Source organism: Leucoraja erinacea, chromosome 13, assembly GCF_028641065.1.
Source record: "Leucoraja erinacea ecotype New England chromosome 13, Leri_hhj_1, whole genome shotgun sequence".
NCBI lineage: Eukaryota > Metazoa > Chordata > Chondrichthyes > Rajiformes > Rajidae > Leucoraja > Leucoraja erinaceus.
In genome coordinates, this window is record NC_073389.1 from 23,673,494 (window position 1) to 23,697,649 (window position 24,156).

General features: G+C 42.6%; 1 protein-coding gene across 5 annotated transcripts in view; it reads left to right on the top strand.

Annotated features, from left to right (window-relative positions):
- sytl5 (synaptotagmin-like 5) overlaps nt 1-24,156 on the top strand; it is a 150,822-nt gene that overhangs the window by 19,907 nt on the left and 106,759 nt on the right. Inside the window, exon 1 of one of the 5 annotated variants that reach the window (XM_055644589.1) lies at nt 19,458-19,541. The exons of the other annotated variants lie outside the window; for them this stretch is intronic. The gene's annotated coding sequence lies outside the window, so the exon portion shown is untranslated. Of the gene's footprint in view, nt 1-19,457; nt 19,542-24,156 lie in introns of those variants that run through there. 5 annotated transcript variants of the gene reach the window in all.

Here is a 24,156-nt window from a genome sequence, read left to right on the forward strand (position 1 = left end):
CTGTAGGCTAGAATGAGCGCATGGGGTGATCGTTGGTCGGCGTGAATTTGGTGGGCCCAGGGCCTGTATCCACACTGTATCTCTAAAAACTAAAATAAATTGTTGAACTTCAGGAAGGTAGGGTTTGTAAAGCACGTAGAGCTTACAAAAATGGTGATGCAGAACTTTGCCGAGTTTCAAGGGCCTGTCCCACCAGCATGCGATTGCATGGTCTAGCGCGGCCAAACGTGGTGGCTTGAGGCGTATGGCCTCGCGGGGCTGGTCTCACTTCCAACCGTGGAGCCGTCTGGAGTTGGGCGGGGCTGGTCCCGACATCATACTCGCCAATCAGCTGGGCAGGAGGCGGGCCGACTGAATTTGGACGTCGCACGGCATCGGGCGGTTACGTCATCACGCAACAGCACGCCGGGCGGTGATATCATCGCGCAATGCCATGTGCTAGGCGTACGGCGTCGAGACGCTGCATACGGCGTTGAGACGCTGCGTACGGCCATCGAGGCGCTGCGTACGGCCTCAATGCAGCTGCAGGTCGACAGGCCGTTGTCGCGCAAAATTTTGGAGAGTGTCAGTTTTTCGGTGGGGCAGGCCTTTAAGTTTCTTGCCAATCAATTTTCACTTTGTGACATTGGTAAATCTCAAAGCTTTTATTAGTAAGCAGAGGAGGGATGTGCGCGCTTACGTGTGCACGCGTGCGAGAGAGGCTGGACAGATTTAAAGCTCTAAAATTTAGAATTCTGTACATTGTTGAAGTCAACTCCTTAAACGTTTTACATTTTACAAAATAAATAAGCGTGAGTTCTGTTAGGGAACTTGTGATTTCTGTGAAATACTTGATTATGTGTTGTAATGTTCTGAATTGAACTAGTTAAACAATTTTAATCTAGTCCTAGTCACTAATCCTAATCCATTTCTATGTGTAAGTTTAAACTGATCTCATTTTTTAACACATAAATCCTTTGTCTTTATATTACTAAATATGTCAGGAGTTGATAGAATCCAGGCTTAATAACTCGGTGGAGAAGAATAGTTGCAGTTGGTTTTTTGATGTTGAACCAGTTGTGCAGGTTCTTTTGATTTGAAAGGTTAAATGCCAAAACCAGACAATACATTGTGCTTGCAGAAACTACGGAGAATGCAAGAGGAGTTCTACCACTGGGGCAGAATGAAGGTGGCTCAAGGGAAAGACTACCATCTCCAATTAACTTGCACATTATATACATGTATACAAACATTCCCATTCCCTCAGTATCACTAGATCAGAATCCTGGAACAGTTTACAAAGCAGTATGCTGGGAGCACCTTCACAGGTGAACTGCAGCTGTATAATCAAGCCGTGTTCTTGTTGGGCAATTAGGAATGAGTGATAGATTCAGGGTGGCACAGTGGTGCAATTGGTAGAGCCGCTGCCTTGTAGTGCCAGAGACCTGGGTTCAATCCTGACATCGAGTACTACCCATGTGGAATTTTCACGTTCTACCTCTGACCGTATGGCATTCCTCCAGGTGCTCCGATTTCCTCCCACATCCCAAAGATGTGTGGGTTTGTTGTTTAATTAGCCTTTGTAAATTGCCCCTAGTGTGTAGGGAGTGGAGGCAAAAGTGGGATAACATAGAAATAGTTTGAATGGGTGATCGATGGTTGGCTTGGGCTGAAGGGCCTGTTTCCAAGCTCTATCTCAAAACTAAACTAAACCTGTCCCACAGAGTCCACATCCATCCTAGGTATAAATCTTTAATATTTAAAACAATATTGAAATGTTGTAAATCCGATTCAAAATTAGAACAGATTGTGGGAATACTGCGGATTATTGAAGGAGTCCTTTTTAATGTTTCTATCGCTGCAGGTGCTAAGTATTTTCAGATTTCCTTCTTTCTTCTCTATTTAATGGTACTTGAATGTTACTAAACCTAGAGTTCCATTAATTGTCAAATGGAACTCCTTGGATGTGAATAGTTAAATATACTTTCAATACAACCTAGTGCTTTTAAAAAGGAATATTGTACAAAATAGCCAGAACAGCCGGACAAGATTTACAAGACATGGAAATAAAAGCCTAAATGGAAGATGAAACACCATTTTGATATTCAGTACGAAGAAGTAAAGTCTATTATTATTTTAATCCCAAAGAACAATAATTTGAAATATTGTTTTGCAGGCTATTCCGTTGATTCATTGGAAGTTTTCTGTGCAAAACGGCGGCAGCATACATAAATGATGTCTTATCTTATTTGTTCAATGGATGCCCATTGATCACCTTTTATAAATAGAAGAATATATTGTATGTTGATAGGAAAGTGAGTCATAGTCATCCAGCACAGATGTAGGCTCTTCAGCCCAACTCATCCATGTCAACCAAATGCCCCATCTAAGCTAGTCCAATTTGCCCACATTTGGCCCATATTCCCCTAAACATTTCCAATCCACGAACCTGTCCGTGTGTCTTTTAAATGCTGTTATAATATCTCCCTCAACTACCTCTTCTGGCAGCTCATTCCATATACCCACTACCCTCTGTGTGAAGCTGGGAGATTTATCTTCCTTTATATGCCCCAGGATGTCCAGTACCTTCTTGACTGTAATATGGACTGTCATCGAGAAATTCTCATAGCCAAATGCTTTTTAGAAATCTAAATATAATACATCAACAGATTCTCCTCCATCAACATATTTGTCACCTCTTCAAAGAACCATGTTGACTACATTTGATTATATTCAGCTCTTCTAAATTATTAGTCATTTCCTCTGATTATTGATTCTGGCATCTCAGCCAACACACTGGTTTATAGTGATCCACATTCTGCTTTCCTCCCTTTATAAACAAGGGAGTGTCATTAGCTGTGTTCTTATTTTTTGATTCCCTCCCAGAATTTAATGAGTTTTGAAATAAGTTCAACCAATACTTCAATTATCTTTGTATCACTTTCTTTAAAACCCTTGGGTGCAGCTCATTATATCTCAGTGGTTTACCCACCGTAAGCACCATAACATTCTCTAATACTTGCAGTATATCCCTTGCGATTGGGATTTTTAAAATTATTCTGAAAAAGGGTCTTAACCCAAAACATCACCTGAACAGATGCTGCCTCATTCACTGAGTTCCCCCGTGTTTTTTTTTATTCAAGGGATATTTGCAGTGTCCCTAGTGAAGACTAATACAAAAAAAAGTGAATGTATCTACCATTTCATTGTTGCCTGTTATTAATACAAGAAGCTTGTACTGCAGTGGCCCCATATCCACCCATCCATAGAAGCTTTGTTTGTTTTGACATGCATGCAAGTTTTCTCTCAAAATCAATGTCCTCCCTTTTCTGTTTTATTTTTTATTTTTATCTCTTGCTGCTGGATCCTAAACATTCCTGGTTCTCTGGTCTAACACAAGCCCTTGCCTCTGCATGCCCAACTTTTCAATTTAATATTATACTTGACTTGCTTTGTTGACCACTGATTGGGTGTCTCTCATTGAATGGACAAATCATCTCAATGCATGTGTTACATTTACCTGTCTTTTGCTGAAGATGGAAGCCACATTGCATTGTGTGCTCTCCATAGCCATCTTGGCACCTTGCTCGATAGAAGATAAATTCCATTCCTTTGGCAACAGCTTGGTTGCTTGCACAGTGTTTCTGTCGTACAGGTCTGTCACTGGTTTCTTGATGGGAGTTGTGATTTATTCATGTAGTTTGTCCCCTGTGTTGCTTTTGTTCCAACTATGCCATCAATTCAAAAGCCACATGCCGTTCGCACTAATTAGAGACCAGTTCTTGCGCCAGTCAGTGAGCAAGAGGAAGAAAAGGGGGAAAATGAGCTCTTCATATTCTCATTAAGTTATGACATTTTCTTTGGCTGTAAGATAAATTGCGGGAGATGTCGCTGTATGCAGTCTTCATGTAAGTTTTTCAGTTGCTCACAAGTTGAGAACTACATGAATATTTATTATTTTGATGCTGCTTCAACTCTTGACATGCACCATTTAATTATCTTGTTAGTCATTCTCTGATTACTCATCTAATCATTTTGACATATTACTGGGTGTGTGTATATAGCACAGTAGAAAATCGGAACTCGAACACTCTTTTATAAATGCATTGCGGAAAATTAAATGGAGTAGGTTGAGCAGATACACAGGCAGGCACCGTCTCTTATCTAAAAGAAGCAAGTGTTACTGAAACCACTAGGACAATTAACCAAGGTGAGGCCCTATACATTGCAGTGGTCTTCTATGTTGTGGGATAGTTGAAATGACCCCTGTCGATGAAAGGAGGATTAAAAATATAAATATACATCACTCACCTCTCTCCTACCTGACAGCCAGAAATGTCAGGGTAAAATTTGTTTTAGTTTAGAGATACAAGTAGGGAAACAGGCCCTTCAGTCCACCAAGTCCATGCTGACTATCGACCACCCATTCGCACTAGCTTTATGCTATCCCAATTTCTCACCCACTCCCTACGCACTGGGGGCAATTTTTGCTAATAAGCAATCAGTGAATATTGCAGAGGATTGGTTGGTGGGCAGTCTGCAGGGGAGGAGGAGACACAAGAAGCTACAGTGCCTATAGGCCACACATAAACTGGAAGAACAGCACCTCTTAATCTGCTTGGATAGCTTGCAATCCAATGGTATGTGAACATTGAATTCTCCAATTTCAATTAATATTCCCCCCACGGTTCCTACTTTCCCATACTGACCCTTACTGCTGCGAATGGTATGTTTAGCTTTCATTGCAAAAGGATTTGAGTATAGGAGCAGGGAGGTTCTACTGCAGTTGTACAGGGTCTTGGTGAGACCACACCTGGAGTATTGCGTACAGTTTTGGTCTCCAAATCTGAGGAAGGACATTATTGCCATAGAGGGAGTGCAGAGACGGTTCACCATACATGATTCCTGGGATGTCAGCACTGTCTTAGTGTGAAATCTGGATAGACTTGGTTTTTACTCAGTCTAGAATTACTTCTCTGAACCACTTATAGAAACTTACAAATTCTTAAGGTTTGGACATTAGATGCCCATCATTGTTCCCGATGTTGGGGACCAGATGCAGGGTCTCAGCCCAAGGATAAAGGGGACAATTCCTTGACCACCATCCCAATAGATGGTGACTTAATCCCCACTGAGGGTTTGAGGCCAGCTGTTTGTTTGTATTTTATTTTTTTTGCTCATGATTCTAGCATCTGCAGTCTCTGCTGCCTCCATTGCACTGCATTTCATTGGATATCAATCTATCAATGGCGGTGCCAAGGGCCGATGGCACTCCTGCACCTATTTCTATGGCTATGTTTCTATGACCCTCCCTTCTACAATTGTATTGTCTGTCACGCTCTCACTTGTCTTCAATCAAACTCCATTCTAATTTATCTACCACTTCTTCCACCTGGTTCTTCAATACATATGGCACTAAATAAATGTGGCATCTGGATACATATATTTTCAGTCCAGGTTACTTCTCTGAACCACTCATTATCATCAATGTCAGTCAATTGATGCCCATCAATGTTGATCAGGACCTGATGCAGGGTCTCAACCCAATATGTCAACAATTCCTTGTACCACCATCCCAATAGATGCCACTTAATCCCCTGAGTTCCTCCAGCTGTTTGTTTGTATTTTATTTTTTTTGCTCATGATTCTAGCATCTGCAGTCTCTGCTGCCTCCATTGCACTGCATTTCATTGGATATCAATCTTCAACATTCCACCATCATGTCTGTAATCATGGCTATTTGCCAAGATGGAATGTAAGATGCTCTATGTTTTATTGGAACAGATTGACAATAATGCCACAAACCTGTCACACATGACCAAAGGAGGTAATGAAGCCATAGTGGGGAGGCTGTGCTTTGAGGAGACATTATATCTGCTATTTCCTAACTTAAGATTCATGATTCTCAACTCGTAGCTCTCCATATTTTGGATGGTTTAGTAGTCAAATGATCCTGTAAAATTTTGTGCTGCTTTTTGCTTTTTGTCATATTTAGAGATTTACTAATACATTGGTCATTTCAGAATTCATTTCACTGGGAAAAATGTCTTTCTTGCAATTAACATTCATTCTACAAGTGTATTATTGGAATCAGTATTTATTTCTATAATGTAAAAACAAGGAACTGCAGATGCTGGTTTACAAAAAAAATGATAGTGTGCTGGAGTAACACAGCGGGCTCACTGAGTTACCTCAGCACTTTGTGTCTTTTTTAATATCTATCATGTTGCTATTTCAAAACATCTATATGTTTATTGAAAAGAATAAACATCCATATGTTGAAAGGCTTCCCCATGTGATTTGCATTCGCCAAGTGGAATTGGCCTGAGTCTTTGCACCCATTTTGTCCTCTTGGGCCACTCCCATCAAAACTGATGATGTCAGACCAGATCATGTGAGATTTCGCAGGCACAACCTCTGACTCATTAAACTAACTACAGTCTTTAGCAATATTCCCATGCTTGTGAAACTGTCAAGCATTTTCAGTGTTTAAGAAGGAACTGCAGATGCTGGTTTGAACCGAAGATAGGCACAAAAAGCTGGAGTAACTCAGCGGGACAGGCAGCATCTCTGGAGAGAAGGAATGGGTGACGTTTTGGGTCGAGACCCTTCTTCAGGCAAGTCAGTGTACTGGCCACACTGTCTATACCCTGTTCTTCTCCTTGACAAGTGTGCTAGTATTTGTCCAACATACTTGTCTCACAGGCTGCTTAATCCAAATTGTTTGCCTCTTCTGCGTGGGAATTGGCAGCTATTCTTTCCTTTCTCCACATTCACTGGCACATGCTCAGTTAGCCACCACAATGCTCATCAATGCTGATGATGCTTCAAACATTCAACTGTGGACAACAACATGTTCAGCCCATGATTCAGTTACCTTGCTCTACCGTCGCTTGCTCCACACCCATTCCTTCATTCCCTCTGAATTACGCCAGCATTTTGTGTCTGGCTTGCTTCACATGAAGTCTACTCTTTAAATACTTACCCAAGTAATTTGTTATTTAATGCCTATGCACAATTCATTCTAACTGTGGGTAAAGTAGGAAATGTGGAGGGTCACTTAATGGACACAAAACTTCACATGTATACCATGTACTTATGTGCATTGGAATTTATTCTTGAGGGGTATCACTAAACTTATCTGTTCTCCCAAGCCTTTCCTGACGTCCTCTGAGCGAGGGCTATTTGTATATATGTATGTAGCTTGCTTGTGTATACTATTCGTATAACAAATGTAAAGCACTTTGGCCAACGAGAGTTGTTTTTTAAATGTGCTATATAAATAAATGTGACTTGACTAGACTCGGAAACAGCTTTATCCCCTCTATCAGGCTTCCAACCTACCTCATTGCAAACCCCCCCCCCCCCCCCCCCCCCCCCCCCCCCCCCCCCCCCAGTTTGCCAGTACTAATTTTGCCAGTACTGGATTCGGCAATGACGCCCCATAGCTATGGAAGTTTTTCTTTGGGGAAAAAATGGTACTTTCAAAGCCCAGTCTGATGTTGGCCTAGAGCCAGGCTCAGCTGCAAACTGTCTGCTTATCATAGCAGCCAGCACACCAAAGAACGATTGAATTCCATTTTGTTCCAAGTATTGAAAATTGAATCAGAAATTTTCATTTAAAAACAAAAGTGCTTTCATCTCAATTCAGGCTAAAGCCGGGTAAATCCGGTAAATAAAATCTGGTAAATCCTTTTGAGATTTAAATGCTGCCATCTTTTATCCCTTCAACAGATGTTTTTAATCCATTGATTAATGCATTTGCGTTGAAACCATGACCATAAATGAGTGAATGTATTTAAAACTTTGTAATTTGTTGTGGCTGGAAACCCTGATAAGATCAATCATATAAGTTTGATGTGCTATGCACATTTAGGTTTGAAAGAAATTTTGCATGGCAAATTACCAAAAATAACAATAGAACAGTGAGAAGCAACTGAAATATGAATCAACAGAACCAGGAATATTATTAAATAATATATGAATTGAGCAGAAATGTTAATTAGAAAATTCCATGCCAAATCAAACAGAGAACCAGAAACATTGATTGAGCCATGAGTATAAAGAAAATGAAGCACAAATAACAAATTTTACGTGTTTGGAATCTCAGAACAAGGGAGAATACTGATAATAGTTCTCTTGTATGAGAATCTGAATGGCCAGCAGCAATCAACTCTCCATTTGTTAAAAGGGCTTGCAATAAAATGAGCAGGACAATTCAGTTGTGCATGGTTGTCTGAATAAAACAACTTTATCACTTGAACAAAGGATACACCGAATAGACAATGGCAGAGTAGGTAGTTGAAGTAGATACGATAATAACATTAAAAAAACATTTGAACAGATACGTGGATAGGGAAGGTTCAGTGGGATATGGGCAGATGAGACTAGTGTAGATGGAGCATCTTGTTTGGCATGGACAAGTTGGGCTGAAGGGCCTGTTTCTGTGCTGTATGATTCTGACAGTTCAGCACTGATATGGACAGAATAAAACAACGTTGCCTGATGTTGCTGTTCCAGGTGAATGTAAATAATGATTAGCGTTCTGAGCCGCTGTTGTTCTGACACACATATGGCCTCGGCTTCCAAACCCCTAGATACATATTGAAGTTTTTTGATGCTCAGTTATTCTTCATTAACCTGTTTTGAATTTTTTGTTTTGCCGATTTGTTTATCTACATTAACCCCGTGTGCTGATGAACATTTTAGGTTCCTGCAACCTATGTGGGTTTGTTTGAGTTTTTTATTCCCAATGGCTATTTGCTGTGACACAGAATTTAAGCTCATCAACAAAAATCAAAAATTGCTTGGGAGCTCAGTAAGCTCCATACTTAAGCAACACCAAGCCCGTTAAAGGCACAGAGCTGTCTTTTGCAGCACACTTAAGGGACACCTTGCTAGGATTAGTTTAATTTAGTCTGGAAATACAGCGTGGAAGCAGGCCCTTTGGCCCACCGAGTCTGTGCCGAACAGCGATCACTCGTACACTAGTTCAACCCTATACACTAGGGACAATTTACAGAAGCCAATTAACCTACAAAAGTGCATGTCTTTAGTGTGTGAAGAAGCCGGAGCACCCGGGGAAAAGTCACGTGGTTACAGGGAGAACGTACAAACTTTGTAAAGACAGCACCGGTAGTCAAGATCGAAACTGGGTCTTTGGCGCAGTAAGGCAGCAACTTTGATCATAGGAGTCAATACCAAACTCGCTGAGATGTTTTTAGTCCTTGGCTATCATTTGTGCATAGCTTCCTATGAAATGGATCTTTGTGAAAACACAAAAATATACTTTCATTCTGAATAAAATAATGAATTTTCTTAATAGTGAAAGGCCTGGATAGAGTGAATTTGGAGAGGATGTTTCGACGGGTGGGAGAGTCTAGGACCAGAGGCCATAGCCTTAGAATAAAAGGACGTACCTTTAGAAACGAGATGGGAAGGAATCTATTTTGTCAGAGGGTGGTGAATCTGTGGAATTCATTGCCACAGATGTCTGTGGAGGCCAGGTTAATAGATATTTTTAAGGCGGAGATTGACATTCTTGATTAGTACTGGTGTCAGGGGTTATGGGGCAACGGTGGGAGAATCAGGTTAACAGGGAAAGATAGATCTGCCATGATTGAATGGTGGAGTAGACTTGATGGGCCAAATGGCCTTATTGGGCTCCTAGAACCTATGAGAGAAACGATTCATGAAAATAATATTTAACTGAAATCAAAGGGAATTAAATCAAGTGTGAAATAGGAAAATGCATCATCCAGAGTTTATGAATTTTAAATCCTATGGGAATGTTCAGGTAGACCTAACCAGGCTATTTCGGGTTTGTGACGATATGATTCATATCTTGATGACCTTTTAATGCCTTTTTATTATTTTGAATTCTGCATTTTCTCAAGTCATTAAATGTGACATCTGTTCTTATGAATTGACCAATCTTTTGTGTGTGTAATTTGCACTTGTATCACATTATATCTGCACTGAGTGTATCACTGGTATGGTGTTGTCAATTCAATGCATCACACAATGAGATGACCTGTTTTTGTCTTCAGTGATTTTCTTATTTGTCAGCTTGCAAGTTTCTGCTGTATAGTTGGCAGCAGCATCCAGCAGCACAATGTGTAGGAACGAACTGCAGATGCTGCTTTAAAAGATCAATACTAAAAGCTGGAGTAACTCAGCGGGACTGGCAGCATCTCTGGAGAGAATGAATAGGTGATGTTTCGGGTCGAGACCCTTCTTCAGACTGAAGAAGGGTCTCGACCCAAAACGTCAACCATTCCTTCTTTCCAGAGATGCTGCCTGTCCCGCTGAGTTATTCCAGCAGCATAAATGTCAAGTTAGCTTATTGTCACTTGGCTCCAATTATGTCATGTGGCACATGAAGGTAAGATAATGCATTTGCTGGAAATCCAAAAGGAAATATGTTGATAAATTACAATGAACAGTGGAAAGTGTGAAGCAGGAACTGTTTTCTTTGCACAGATGCTGCCTGATTTGCTGCACAATGTTCGGGCAGAACAAAAAGTTTGTTTTGATTTCAATTAGTAGAATGTCCCACACAATCCAAGGTGAATAATTATGAACTAGATCGTGGGTAAATGCAGGGGCGGAAAACCAGGGGGGGCCAGAGGGGACTTCCCACCCCCCCATGTTTTGAGAGGTGGGCGACATCCCCGCCAGGTTAACCTGCCTGGGCTTGCGGGAAATATGGCCAGCGCGGAAAAGCAGAGCCGGTATCCAGTCGGTCCAGACAGGGCTGTAGGTTAACCTGGTGAGACAGGCAGTTGAGCTGCATTTATTGCTGGATTGAGCCTCCGAAGCCTCGTGTGTGAGTGTGCGCATGTGCGCGCGACCTCCAAAAAATTGTGTCCCCCGTCCCCTCCATGTTTTGATAGTGAGTTCCGTTCTTGGGTAAATGTACATTTGAATTTTGAGCTCTATGCTTGTAGTTATCAGACTAGGTGCATCAAAGTAGATGCTGAAGAAATCCAATTTCCTACAACTGGCCTGTAACTTATTCTTGAGACACACAGAGTTACAGATGCTGGAATCTTGAGCAGAACACAGTGTTGGAGTAACTCGTTGGGTCAGGCAGCATCTGCAAAGGGAATGGACAGGCTACATTATGCCGCCTGTCCATTCCCTCCACAGATGTTGCCTGACCCACTGTTCCTCCAGTGTTTGGTAACCTATTCTCTTTGTGTTTTGTGTTTGGTAACCTATTCTCTCCTTCCAAATATATCCCCTCTTCAACCTTTCTATTTCCAGGATTATGTACTTTAACCTAATCAAATCATCCCAATATGGAAAAAAATGTCAAAACAAGGAACTGCAGATGCTGGATTACGAAAAAAAGACTCAAAAGTGCTGGAGTAACTCCAAAGGTCAGGCAGCATCTCTGGAAAACGTGGATAGGTTCATGGAAAATGAAGTTCTGCCTGATCCGATGAGTTACTCCAGTGTTTTGTATCCATATTTGGTAGAAACCAGCTTCTGTAGTTCAGTTGCTTTTTATTATGTCTTGATTGTTGTGCTTGCTCTCCTCGATGTCATCAATGCAATTTGTTAACCTGAAATTATATAAAATGGGCTTTCTGTATATTGTGGACCATGTTTATTTTCTCTTTGCCTCGTGTGATATGATCTCATGGTCAAAAGTTCTAGGAGCAGAATGAGGCCGTTCAGCCCATCTAGTCTTCCCTGCCATTTAATCATGGCTGAGCTATCTTTCCCTCTCAACCCCATACTCCTGCCTTCGCCCCATAATCCCTGACACCCTTAATAATCAAGAATCTGTCAATCTCCACCTTAAAAAATAAATAAATAATTTAAAAAAAATTAAAATCTATTGATCTGGCCTCCTGTCAATCTCCGCCTTTAAAATATCCATTGCTTGGGTAGTACGCAAAACAAAGTTTGTTGCTGTAACTCGGTACACTTGACAATAAACCAGTTCGGTATTCCGACTGCACATATACGCAGGTCATAGGTCGCTCGGGCTAAACACTTGTGGCAGTCGTGCTGCTGCATTGGTGTAGACCTGCGTCTCGTCCCTATCCGGCCGTCCTGGGCCGTCCCCGTCCCCTCCCGAGTGTCCCATCCGGGGACGCCCGGGGCTCCAGCTCGGCTCTGCCTGTCCCCGGCGGGGCGCTGGCCCACAGGCGGCGCGGAAAAGAAGCACCAACTCCAGCTCAACCCCACCCACCCCGCCGGCGGGACAGGCAGAGTCGAGCTGGGGCTGGCGTCTACCCTCATCGCTGGCTGCGGGCCTGGGCCGACACACCTGACCGCGGATCTCTGGATAGAAGACCCTCCTTCAGACTTCCTACACATTAGACTTTTACGCTGTGGTTGGGTTGGATGGGAGCGTGGATTTCCACAGGTGCAAGGAACAAATGACCTAAAGTTTGCGTTGAGTGAACTGAGTGTTCTTACAGTCCTCGTCGTACACCGTTGTTTTGTGAGAGTGGTTGGATCACATCTAGCAGCTCAGCCAATGTCGGTCACATTATCCGGACAGGCGGCAGGGGATCAGGAGCTGATGTGAGGCATCGGCGATGCTCTGGAATCATCGGCAGCGCCCGACCCGGGTGTAGAGGTGTCAGTTCTTCCAGCGGCGAGCGGAGCGGCACCAGCTACTGCGGGCCGCTCACCTGCCAGGCGCTGACTCCTCGATCCCGGGATCCAACCACTCTCACAAAACGCTGGTGTACGACGAGGACGGTAAGAACACTCAGTTCACTCAATGCAAACTTTAGGTCATTTGTTCCTTGCGCCCGTGAAAATCTCCAGTGCGATCGAGACGAGGGGGTTCTGAAGTTGCATTCTCTCGATTGAGGACATTTTCCAGACTCTCCTAGAAGCAACGAGCCATGGTTTTACCAGTGGTTGTCTGTCTAACTGGAACCTCTCTTCCCCCACCTCCCACCGTCTCTCCCTGTCTCCCACTCGCATCTACCCCCTCTCTCTCTCTCGCTGTTACACCCCGCTCTCCCCCGCAACCTTGCATCCCGTTCACTTTTTTAAATTCTCTAATGACCTTTGGAAAAACCCCATGATTCCTTGCGTTTTTCGGAAAACCAAATTGGCTTATAAAGTACCAATGAATCCGTTTTGAAATTGAAAATGTTTCCTTGTGGTTTGCACAGAGAGACTTTAGCTTTGATGGTTTGAAATTTGAGCTGTTGTTATTTTGTGTAAACATGTTTTCATACGGTGGCAGACTGGTTGCACAGCACACTGCTAACATGGTGATGTTCATGTATTCCTCAGTTGTAAAATACAAAACAAAGGCTGCAGCAGGTGTGATCAGAATGTTTTTCTCTTTAGTACACAACATCTTTGCTCAGATTAAAAAACATTCTTTTGGACAACATTCAGGGATATATCGTAGAAACTAGGAACTGCAGATGCTGGTTTACCGAAGAAAGACATAGTGCTGGAGTAACTTAGCGGGCAACATCCCCGGAGAACATGGATAGGTGACATTTCTGGTTGGGACCCTTCTTCAGACTGAAATATATCCTTGGTTTTTATTCAAAGAGTTTGGAAAATCATTGCAGGAAACAATAAGACTATAATGAAACGATAGTTTTACTGGTACTGCCGTGGCAATTTGGGTACACAGCACATACACAAACCAATTTCAATTTGTTACACCTCTTTACTGGCAGAAATATTATCTTTTTTAAGTTGGATTTTAGCACACTAAATTCCTTTGTCTTACTGACCGCAACACACAATTCAGTGAGGGACTATTCGCCTCAGGACTGTTTAGAACTTTCTCCTGTGTTTCTTATTCACTTTACACCTATCAAGCAGACTAGCTTAAAGTCCACACTAATTCAAACATTGTAATTTTGCCCCTGTCTCTTTTTTCCAGCTTTCTCTCCCTAGTATGAGCTACCATCTACCTCACTGGAGCCCCTTGGTTTATCTTTCAATGGACTTTACTTTATCTTGCACTAAACGTTATTCCCTTTATCATGTATGTGTGGGATGTGAAAGCAGGAACATGATTTCTGCCTCTGTTCACCACTACCCATGCTGTAGATGCCATGGTTTTCACTAACTCCACCTGAAAGTGAGTTGCAGTTACCAGCCATTCTGTTGGAGGTAAGCGTCGAATCCAGGTATTCTGTGAATAAAGGGTTGCATGCGTCCGAACCAATTAGTCCATTCCAGGATTATCATAATAAATGAACATAGAACTACGAAGGGCCAAAGCTACAAATTAACATTTAATTTTAAGAAATGTTTGAAGAAAGGACATAGGAGTAACCAGTGTGGCCGATGATTTAATGCTTTGCATCAATCAAGCAACTGAGAAGAGCTAATTAGGTGTATGAAGTATGGGTTGCTTCTGCAGTTTCATATTGCTTGTGTTAATAAAATCTTGCATTATTCATGGCAGGGTGTGTTTTTGAGCTGAAGTGATGAAGGCAGTGTAATAGGCCTTTTTGTATTCATATTTTTGTTGCAAAATTAAATTTAAGATTGTGCTTGGAGCTATCTTCCAAAATGCCAAACTTAAAGTTTGCTTGATTCAAATGGACCAGGAGTCAAATTTACTGTTCAACTTTTGATAAAATTAGTTTTAAAACTAGCTAAGATTTACCTTGGAGGAAGGATTTGGGAGAGGTTTAGAATAAATAGACATGTCTTCCTTTGAATAACAAAGTTGCCCTGGTGCATTCATGCTTGATTGGAAATCCCTGAAGACATGTTTATTGTCATTGTTTTTATTACACACTCCCTCTGTTTATTGAACATACAAGCAATCAATGGCATGCGTGTTTGCTTCTAGAAATCAAAGTCCATTTAAGGCTAAAGTTGTTCTCTGTCTTGACCTCCTGAATTTACAGAGAGTGGTGAACACAACCTGGTCCTTCAGTGTCTCATCACTTCATTCCATCCAATCCATCACCACCATAGTGTGTTGCGTCAGAAGATTAGAAGTGTCGTCAAAGATACCACCCCAGGCATCTCTTTTCTCTCTCCTACCTTATGGGAGATGATACTGGAGCTTGAAGCTCTGGTGTCCAAACTTGAAGAACAGCTTATCTCTACCAGAGTGCTGAACCAACCTCCCTTCCCAGAGGTGCTGCCACGTACTCTTAACTCTACCTTATTTGCTTATTCAATTATTGTACTTTAATATATTTTTGCACTACAATCTTGCATCATTCTGCTGTTTTGTGGATTTTGTATTTATCATTACTGTATGCATACTGTTTACTCTGAATAAGCAAGGATCATTGCACCCTGGTATGTTTGATAAACTAATCTGAATCTGAAGACATCACTCTGATTTTCCAGGTAAACATCATCAACGTGGTGAAAGATGTTTTTTGGTTTACCCGAAGCTTGTTGGTCCTCCAGTATAATGAGATGTCAATAGAGAATGCTGCCAACTGGCACATACCAGGTGGTGGGAGTACGTGCTATGGGATGCACTGAAGCTGAGTGCAGCCATGGCAAAGACTTTGTGGGAAAGACTGTAGTCTAGGTTTATTGAATGGAATGGAGTCATACAGCATGGAAACAGGCCCTTTGACCCACCAAGCCCACGCCGAACATTGATCATCCGGTCACACTAGTTCTATATTATTCCGTTTTCACGTCCACTGCCGACACACTAGGGTCAATTTACGGAGACCAAGTAACCTACAAACCCGCACGTCTCTGGGATGCGGGTTGGAAATTGGGCCACCCGGAGGAAACCCATGCGTTCACAGTGAAAACGTGCAAACTACACACAGACATGATCCTGGGTCTCTGTCACTGTGAGGCAGCAGTCCTACCAGCTGCCCCACTGCGTCTAGATAATGTTGAACCTTCTCTGCAGCATCTATCATCCCAAGGTGGTCACTGTGGTGGCAAAGCTGTTATGTACACAAAGTCACGACAGTACCAATTCATAGAACTAATAACACTGAATGTATAGATTGAACGACACAACAAAATGTAAAGAGAACCATGCACTTTTTTTTGTGCTTGCATTTTATTTTTCTTATTTTGTTTTTGAAATGTTAAAAATCTTCTAGATATATGAGCTGCAACCTTCTGTTTAGAACCCGCTAAACTATGCTTGAGGGTCAGCGAACTTTGCACAAGTGGTGTGAAACAAGTGGGTCTGAGCGTTTACACATCTTGTGTACACAATCATCTATGGACATGTTAGATCCAAAAAGTCCAAATGTTTGTGCACTCTCAGTTTAGAGGAGAGTGTAATATATGAAAAAAAGGCAAAATTCTACATTTTGGTTTGTCAATCTTATTGTGATTCTGTCAAATGGACAAACTCATTGGTTGTACTTTTGTTCAAATGAATATTGATTATATTTCAACCTGGGAAAAGTTGAACAGTGCATTCACCCAATCTACTCTCCTCATGATTTAATATGCCTCGATAAATAAGATCATTCCTCAGCCTCCTACTCGCCAAGGAGCAAAGTCCTAGCCTGCCCAACCTCTTCCTATAGCTCAGGCCCTTAAGTCCAGGCAACATCCTCGCAAATCTCTGCCCTCTATCCAGCTTAATGATCTCTCTCCTGTAGCAAGGTGACCAAAACTAAATACAATACTCCATGTGCGACCTCACTAACAGTGCCTTATACAACTATAAGATAATGTCCGAATTCCTACTCTCAATTCCCTGACTGATGAAGCCCAGTGCGTCAAAAGCTACCTTCACACCCCCTATCTATCTGCAACGCCACTTTCAGGGAACTATGCACCTGTGCTCCTAGATCCTTCTGGTCTACAACTTTTCCCAGGGCTTACCGTTCACTCTGAAGGTCCTGCCTTGGTTTGACTTCCCAATATGCAATACCCCACACTTATCTGAATTAAACTCCATTTGCCATTCCTTGGCCCACTTGTCCAGGTGATCAAGATCACCTTTTAATTCTTGATAACCATCTTCACTCTCTACGATTCCACCTATTTTTATGTCATCTGCAAACTGACTGATCATGCCTGTTACATTCTCATCCAAATCATTGACATAGATGTCTAATGGCAATGGGCCCAGTATTGATCTAGCCATTAAGGCACTTCACTAGTTATCTCCTGTCCAAAAAACAGCCTTCCACTCCCAACATCTGCTTTTTACCATTTACGCCAATTCTCTATCCAGTTAGCTTGCTAATACTCAAATCAAATTCATGAGGCCCAAACCATGCACAAAATTATGGTGACTATCCATAATCAACCACTCTTTCAAAATCCACATATCTTATCCTTCAGTATCCTCTCCAGTAATTTTCCCACCACAGATGTTGGACATTGGTCTACAATTCCTAGGTTTTTCTTTGCAGCCCTTCTTAAATCGAGACACAACATTATGCACCTTCCAGTCTTTAGGCACCTCATCCATGTCCAATGATGATTTGTATATCTCTCCCAGGGCTCCTGCTGTTTTTTTTCTCAAGCTCCCCACAGTATATTTTGATATACCTGATGAGGCTCAGAAGATTTATCGACCTTCATACATTTTAGGATATCCGGCCTCTCTCTTCAACTGTAATATCACCATCAACTTTCCCAATTTCCCGAGTCTTTCTCTGTAGTAAAAACAGAGGAGAAATATTCACTTAGGACCTTACCCATCTCCTGTGTCTCTCCACTTTAGATGCCTACTATCTTCTGCTGAAGCAAAGTAAGAATTTCATTGTCCTCTCTGGGACACATTACAATAAATTATCTTGAATCTTGACCACTATAGTGTTTAAAGGGGGATCTATTCTCTTTAATTACCCTTTATTCCCTTAATGTGTTTATAAAATGTCTCTGGATTCTCCTTAATCTTAACTGCCAGAGATGTATCCCAACCCCTTTTTGCTTTGTTGATATTATTAGTTCCCAGTGCCAATGCTCCTCGCTCCTCTGATCCCAGCTGCCTATAACTGACCCATGCTTCCTTTTTCCTGACCAACAAGATGACATCATTTCCATTCAGAACTAACTGCATTAGTCAACACGATCTGGCTCAGTATTTACACCTCCTTAATTGATCTATCAATGAAACAAAGCCTGAATTATTTTCTGTAACATGAGCATCAAGGTGAAAGATTCATTCATTTCGGGAATGTGAAATAATTACTCCCATTCTTAAAGAAATGCATTCTGCATTAGGTAATTTTCTTTTCATTCTAAAGTTATGTGTTATTTGATTATCTGGACAAGCATCGCAGGCAGTTCCCTGTGAAATTCGTTGGAGCTTGCAGAGATTAGTTAACTGATGACTGCACAGTGCCTCAGCGATCACAATGCACTGGCAACTGAGGCTGAATCAACGGATAGGTGATGTTTCACGTCGGGAGCCTTCTTCAGACTAACTTCTTTAAAGTAAGCATGCCTTGAGGAGATTTTGCAGTGGAGCAATAAGATGAAGACACAAGGAACTGCTGATGCTGGTTTACAAAGACACAAAGTCTTGGAGTAACTCAGCAGGTCAGGTGGCTTGAGCACCACTTGAGTCATGATGAAATATTTTTAGTTTACACACCTGGACTGTGTGAAGGAAACTTTGTCTGTGATCTGGATGCTGGATGGTTTTCAAGGAAGGGGAGAATTGTGGATCCAAAAGTGTAATCGTTGATAATGAGATCTGTCAAGGTTGGAGAGGGAAGATGTGTCAGTGAGTCAGAGACCTGGGGTGGTGTGCAGAACAGGATATTGAGTTGGGATTGTGATAGCATGGGTCAGAAAACTGGGGAATTACAATGGTGATCAGCGGTTGACAATTGGGTGATTGGAAGGTGGAACAGGTGTAATCTAGCAATTAAGTAGGGAAATGAAAGTTTCGGGTCATGGGAAACAAATGGAGAGCAAGTAAGTAAATAGAAGGAAACAAAATGCTGTAGTGACAGTGATTCCGACAGCAACTGAGGAGGAAATGAATGGATAGGCGATGTTTCAGTTTGGGACCCTTCTTCAGACTAGTCTCCAAATAGCTCGAATCTATCTTACTCATCTTCAAATATCTCAATTCTATCTGTTGTTTCCTCTCCTCCCCCCCCCCCATGCCCAGTCCCTTCCGACCTACATCCAAGACACTTCACATGCTCATCAACTCTTCAATAAAGGGGGCCCGTCTCAACATCACCTTTAAGATGCTGTCTGATCTGCTGAGTTACCCCAACACTTTATTTTTTTGCTCAAGATTCCAGCATCTGCAATTCCTTTTGGTTCCCAGTAAATAGAAGAGTTTGCCAGAGTTGGGTAGAGTGGGCTGCGTTGGGACGTGCACAGGGGAAGCTTCTTTTACATCATTACTGGCTACAGGTGTATGGAGAGCTGCGTGCGCTCACTTTCCCATCCACACCTTTGCATCTAACCAATGAAGAAACTGCTCCTCCTGACCAAATCATTCTTACGCAGCTGCCTTATCAGATTTCCAAAGGGAATGACTTGATGTAAAACTAGTGCAACTGCATTCCATTTGAGGAAACATTGGTATTTCTATGCATCAGCACAGGCATGTAAGCTAAATGCATTTCCTCATACAAGGCTGATTCAGTAGTGTCGGAGAATGTGAACCTTCGATGCTGGAAAAGGTAACGCCATGCAACTGAATTTCTACCAGAATCTTTCGGTGAAAGGTTCATAAGTTATTGGAGCAGATTTAGGTCATTCGGCCCATCAAGTCTACTCCGCCATTCAATCACGACTGATCTATCTTTCCCTCTCAGCCCCAATCTCTGGCCTTCTCCCATAATCCCTGACACCTGAACTAATCAAGAATTTATTAATGTCCGCCTTAAAAACATCCAATGACTTGCCCTCCACAGCCTTGTGAGGCAATGAATTCTATAGATTCGCCACCCTCTGACTAAAGAAATGTCTCCTTTCTCAAGATTCGTCCTTTTATTCTGAGACAATGGCCTCTGGTCCTAGACTCTCCACTAATGGAAACATCCTCTCCACATCCACTCTATCGATGCCTTTCACTATTCAGTACGGTTAGATGGGCATATCTTTAAGACGTGGTTTATTTGGAAAATTTTACTCTGGAATGCAGCACCGCTCCTAATTCAAACTTGAGGTGGTAAAATTGTTGGCAGTCTTTCATTGTTGACAAATTTCCTGGATCAGTTGTCAGCGGTCGATGAGTGTGGGGGGCCGCCGTGAATAACAATGGAGACCCGGCGTGGGGGGACCACTGTGCGAGACAGTGGGAGAGCAAAGGGAGACCCAGTGTGGGGGGGCACTCTAGTTTTATAGTTTTCTTCCCAGGAGATAAGCCTGTGTTTATTTGTTTGTTTGTTCTGGTTAAGGCGCTGTGCACACAGCAAACAGCCAACAGTCACTTGTCCTTTTCTTCTTTGTTTCCTCTTTTTTTTCTTTTTCTTTCTTTCTTGAAATTTTAATTTCAAGTTTTCGTGTACTTTGTGTATTATGACTGTTGGCAGACCAATTTCCCTCCGGGGATGAATAAAGTTGTATCGTATCGTAAGATTATTGATGACTTAACGTTCTGACCCTTGAGGGGGGCACTGTGGTGTAGCTGGTGGAGATGCTGCCTCAGCACCAGAGACTCGGGTTCGATCCTGTCCTCGGGTGCTGTCTGTGAGGAGTTTACACGTTCTCCCTGTGATCGCGCGGGTTTCTTCCAGGTGCTCTAGTTCCTCCGATCCCAAAGACGTGCAGGTTTAAAAATGAATTGCACCTAGTTTGGAGTGGATGAGTAAGGGAGATAACATAGAAGTAGTGTGAATTGGTGATCAATAGTCAGCATGGACTCGATATGCCGAAGGGCCTGTTTCCATGCTGTATCTCTACACTAAACCAAACTAAACTTGAGCCACAGACACTGGAAGGCAGTACAGGCAGTGGTCAATAGAAGTGTCAAACTTTTTATGCAGTGTTGCCTTTGAACTTCAACTACCACGGTGATCTCGGTGGAAGAGGAACATATTCAATGGCAAGAGTTAGGGAAGCGACTGGTTACAGCCTTCATCCATCTTTGCAGCTATTGAGAAATATGCCTTTATTTGCCTGTGGTGTTGCTGAGATACTTTGTTGTCCACATTCATCTTTTATCACATATCTGATCGATGACATTATTGGAAAATTTTCAGGCCTGGTGGGGTCGCCTATGCAACAAGATCATTGTAAGTGTTCTCCCACAATGTCTATTCAAAGTGGAAATTCATGGACTGGGTGTTAAGCTAAACAATAGACTGCAGATGGTAGAATCTTAAACAAAAACCCAAACTACTAGAAGTACTCAGCGGATCAGGCAGCATCTGCGGAGGGAAATAGACAGCCAACATCTCGAGTTATGGCCCTTCTTCAGACTGATATAGAGGGGAGATGGTTGGTAGAGAGGGAGGGGTGGGGCAAGATTTAGCACGGTATGGGTGGATACAAGTGAGGGGGGGGGCGGTTGATTGGCAGATGTCAGGTGGGGAGAGATGGGTGGAGAAAGTGCCCAAGGTTGAAGATGTAGTGGAGAAGGCAAAAGGTTTCAAATGGTGGAATCTGTTAAGGAAGGATGATGGAGGGTTATGTGTAGATCCAGAGGAGAAGGACAATGGGTGGAAAGGAACAGGAGTTGGAGAGGGGTGGGGAAATGAGCAGATGGAGGTGGGGAGAGGAAAGAAATGTGTGCGCAGATGGTGGAGGAGGAAACTGAGTCAATGAGAAGGGGGTTGGTTACCTGAAATTAGAGAATTTAATGTTCATGCCACTTGGGTTGTGGACTATCAAGTAGCACTCACTGTGGCACTGGTGGAGGCCGAGGATAGAACGGTCAGAATGGGAAGGGGAATTAAAATGGCTGAAGCATCACAGGCTCTGGTGGACATCTTTCCCCAACTGACTCGCCTGTCAATCTACCCCACCTTGCCTGAATTCACCTGTCATGTTACTTCTTGCCCATCCCTTCCCCTCGACTCTCTCTACCAACTATCTCCCCCTTTACTCTGATAGAGGGGCCCTGATTCAAGACGCTGTCTGTCCATCTCCCTCAAAGATGCTGCCTGACCCACTGAGTTCCCACTGGTGAACAGTCGCCTAATGTACGCATGGTTTCAATATCGTCTGTCCATTTTCCTCATTTAAAGTATCAGCCACTTGAGTTACAAACATAAGAGATGATTAGCAGCTAGAGTCAAGAGAGTCAATTTAATTGTCATTTGGACCCCTGGAGGTCCAAACGAAATGCCGTTTCTGCAGCCATACATTACACACAAATAGACCCCAGACACAACATAATTACATTTTACATAAACATCCATCACATAGTTGTGATGGAAGGCCAAATAAACTTATCTCTCCACTGCACTCTCCCCCCCCCCCCCCGATGTCAGAGTCAAAGTCATAGCCCCCGGCTGGCGATGGCGATTGTCCCGCGGCCCATTAAAGCAACGCAGGTCGCACACCGGGTCTTGGTGGTGTTAGATGTGCGCTCGCAGAGTCCGATTAGCCGCGCGGGGCAGTGATGTAGGCCCCGCTCCAGGAGCTCTTCAACCCCGCAACTCGGGCGGGAGAATTCGCCGTTGCAGGAGCCCCGAAAAGCGGTCTCCCCCCAGGGAGCCGCGGGCTCCCGGTGCCGCCGTTCACAGACCCGTCCTCCGACTCTCCGGTAGCAGTTGTAGGAGTTGCGGCCTCATTATCGCATAGCAGCGCTCCTCCCCGCTCCGCTCCAGGCCAGCTCCGCGACGGCACCAGAGTCCCGGCTTCTTCCCGTTGGAGGCCGCTCCTCGTTGCGGCCTCAACGACACCTGAGACCCGACGGAAAAAGGTCGGGTCTCCAGTGCAGGGAGAGATTCAAAAAGTTTCCCCCCCCCCCCCCCCCTCCCACCCCACCCCCGCCCCCCCACACACACACCCCAACATCAAAAACTACATAAAAAACACAGACAAAAAAATGATAAAAACGCGGACAGGCTGCAAGGCCGCTTAAGAGCCGCGCCGCCTTTGTCAGAGTGTCAGTAGCCTCATGTTGGGAGATTATGGAACTTCTAGACCAATGATTTTAAGTTCGGATTGGGCTAACTTGGCAATTGGGCGAAGGTTTCTCTACCGTCGCATAGAAATGAAAGATCCTAAGGAGCAATCTGAAGCGAGTTTTTATTTTGGGAGTTGGCTAACATCCTGAAAAATCAGAATACCTGGTCACGTACCTCATTATTGTTTTGTAGAAGCTTGACCAACAACTCCCTACCTGACAATTACGTTTCAGGGAGTATTTATGTGGTCTGGAACTGCTTCGGTATATGGAAAATTAAAGGCGTTGTATAAATGACAACACATTGTAGGAATGTTACAATATTTTGAGATTTCAAAAATCAAGCCAGTAATTGACCCATTCAGATAAAGCATAAAAAGAACATTAATTTGATACCTAATTTACTTTCATATCTTCGGTATTAAAAACGTTATGGTCATTTTCATACTCTGAAATTAGCATCTTGTTGCCTATTGCTTTTCCATTGACTTAACACAAAAGCTGTAATCGAGGACAGTCAATTGACATAAAAGCCCATAACTTTCTTAAAAATTAAAGAACTGAATGAAATTTTCAGTTATTATAGATTGAGGCATTCTGAAACGCATATGAAATGTCTTTCTTGGATGACCTAAAATTAAAGCATATAATTAGTTAGTTACCTAATTGTGGCTAATTACAAAATTGACCATTGTGATGGAAATAGTAATAAACACCCAGACTGCCTTGAAAATTCAAAAATATGATATTTTCAAGATCAGAACTTTAATATTATTGTAATATGTGCTGTAAGTCCGTAACAGACAGGTAAAGAAATTACAATTTGTAGCAAAAGACCAAGTCTTTATGGAGAAGATCAGTTGCTAGCGGTATAATCAGTAGCATCATCATACTCCTCAGATTGTAACCAATAAGCAACTCTGTACACCTTGTTTTTCCTCAACTTTTCAATTTTGGCCTTGTAAACTACAAGTTTTTGTTCTTCAAACCACGCATGACATGCCTTTCTGCCGACTACTTACCCATTAAGAATGTCCTGTAGATCATCACATTTTGAGTAGTCCATATTCAGATAATCTCTTCGAATGCTGTCTAAATCAGTCTATTTTGCTCGGCATTTGGATTGACAATTTTGCATTTCTTCTTCGGAGACATCTATTTAAAATGTAAAGAAAAAAAAAACACCGAACTGCATTAACAGAAACAAGTTATTATTT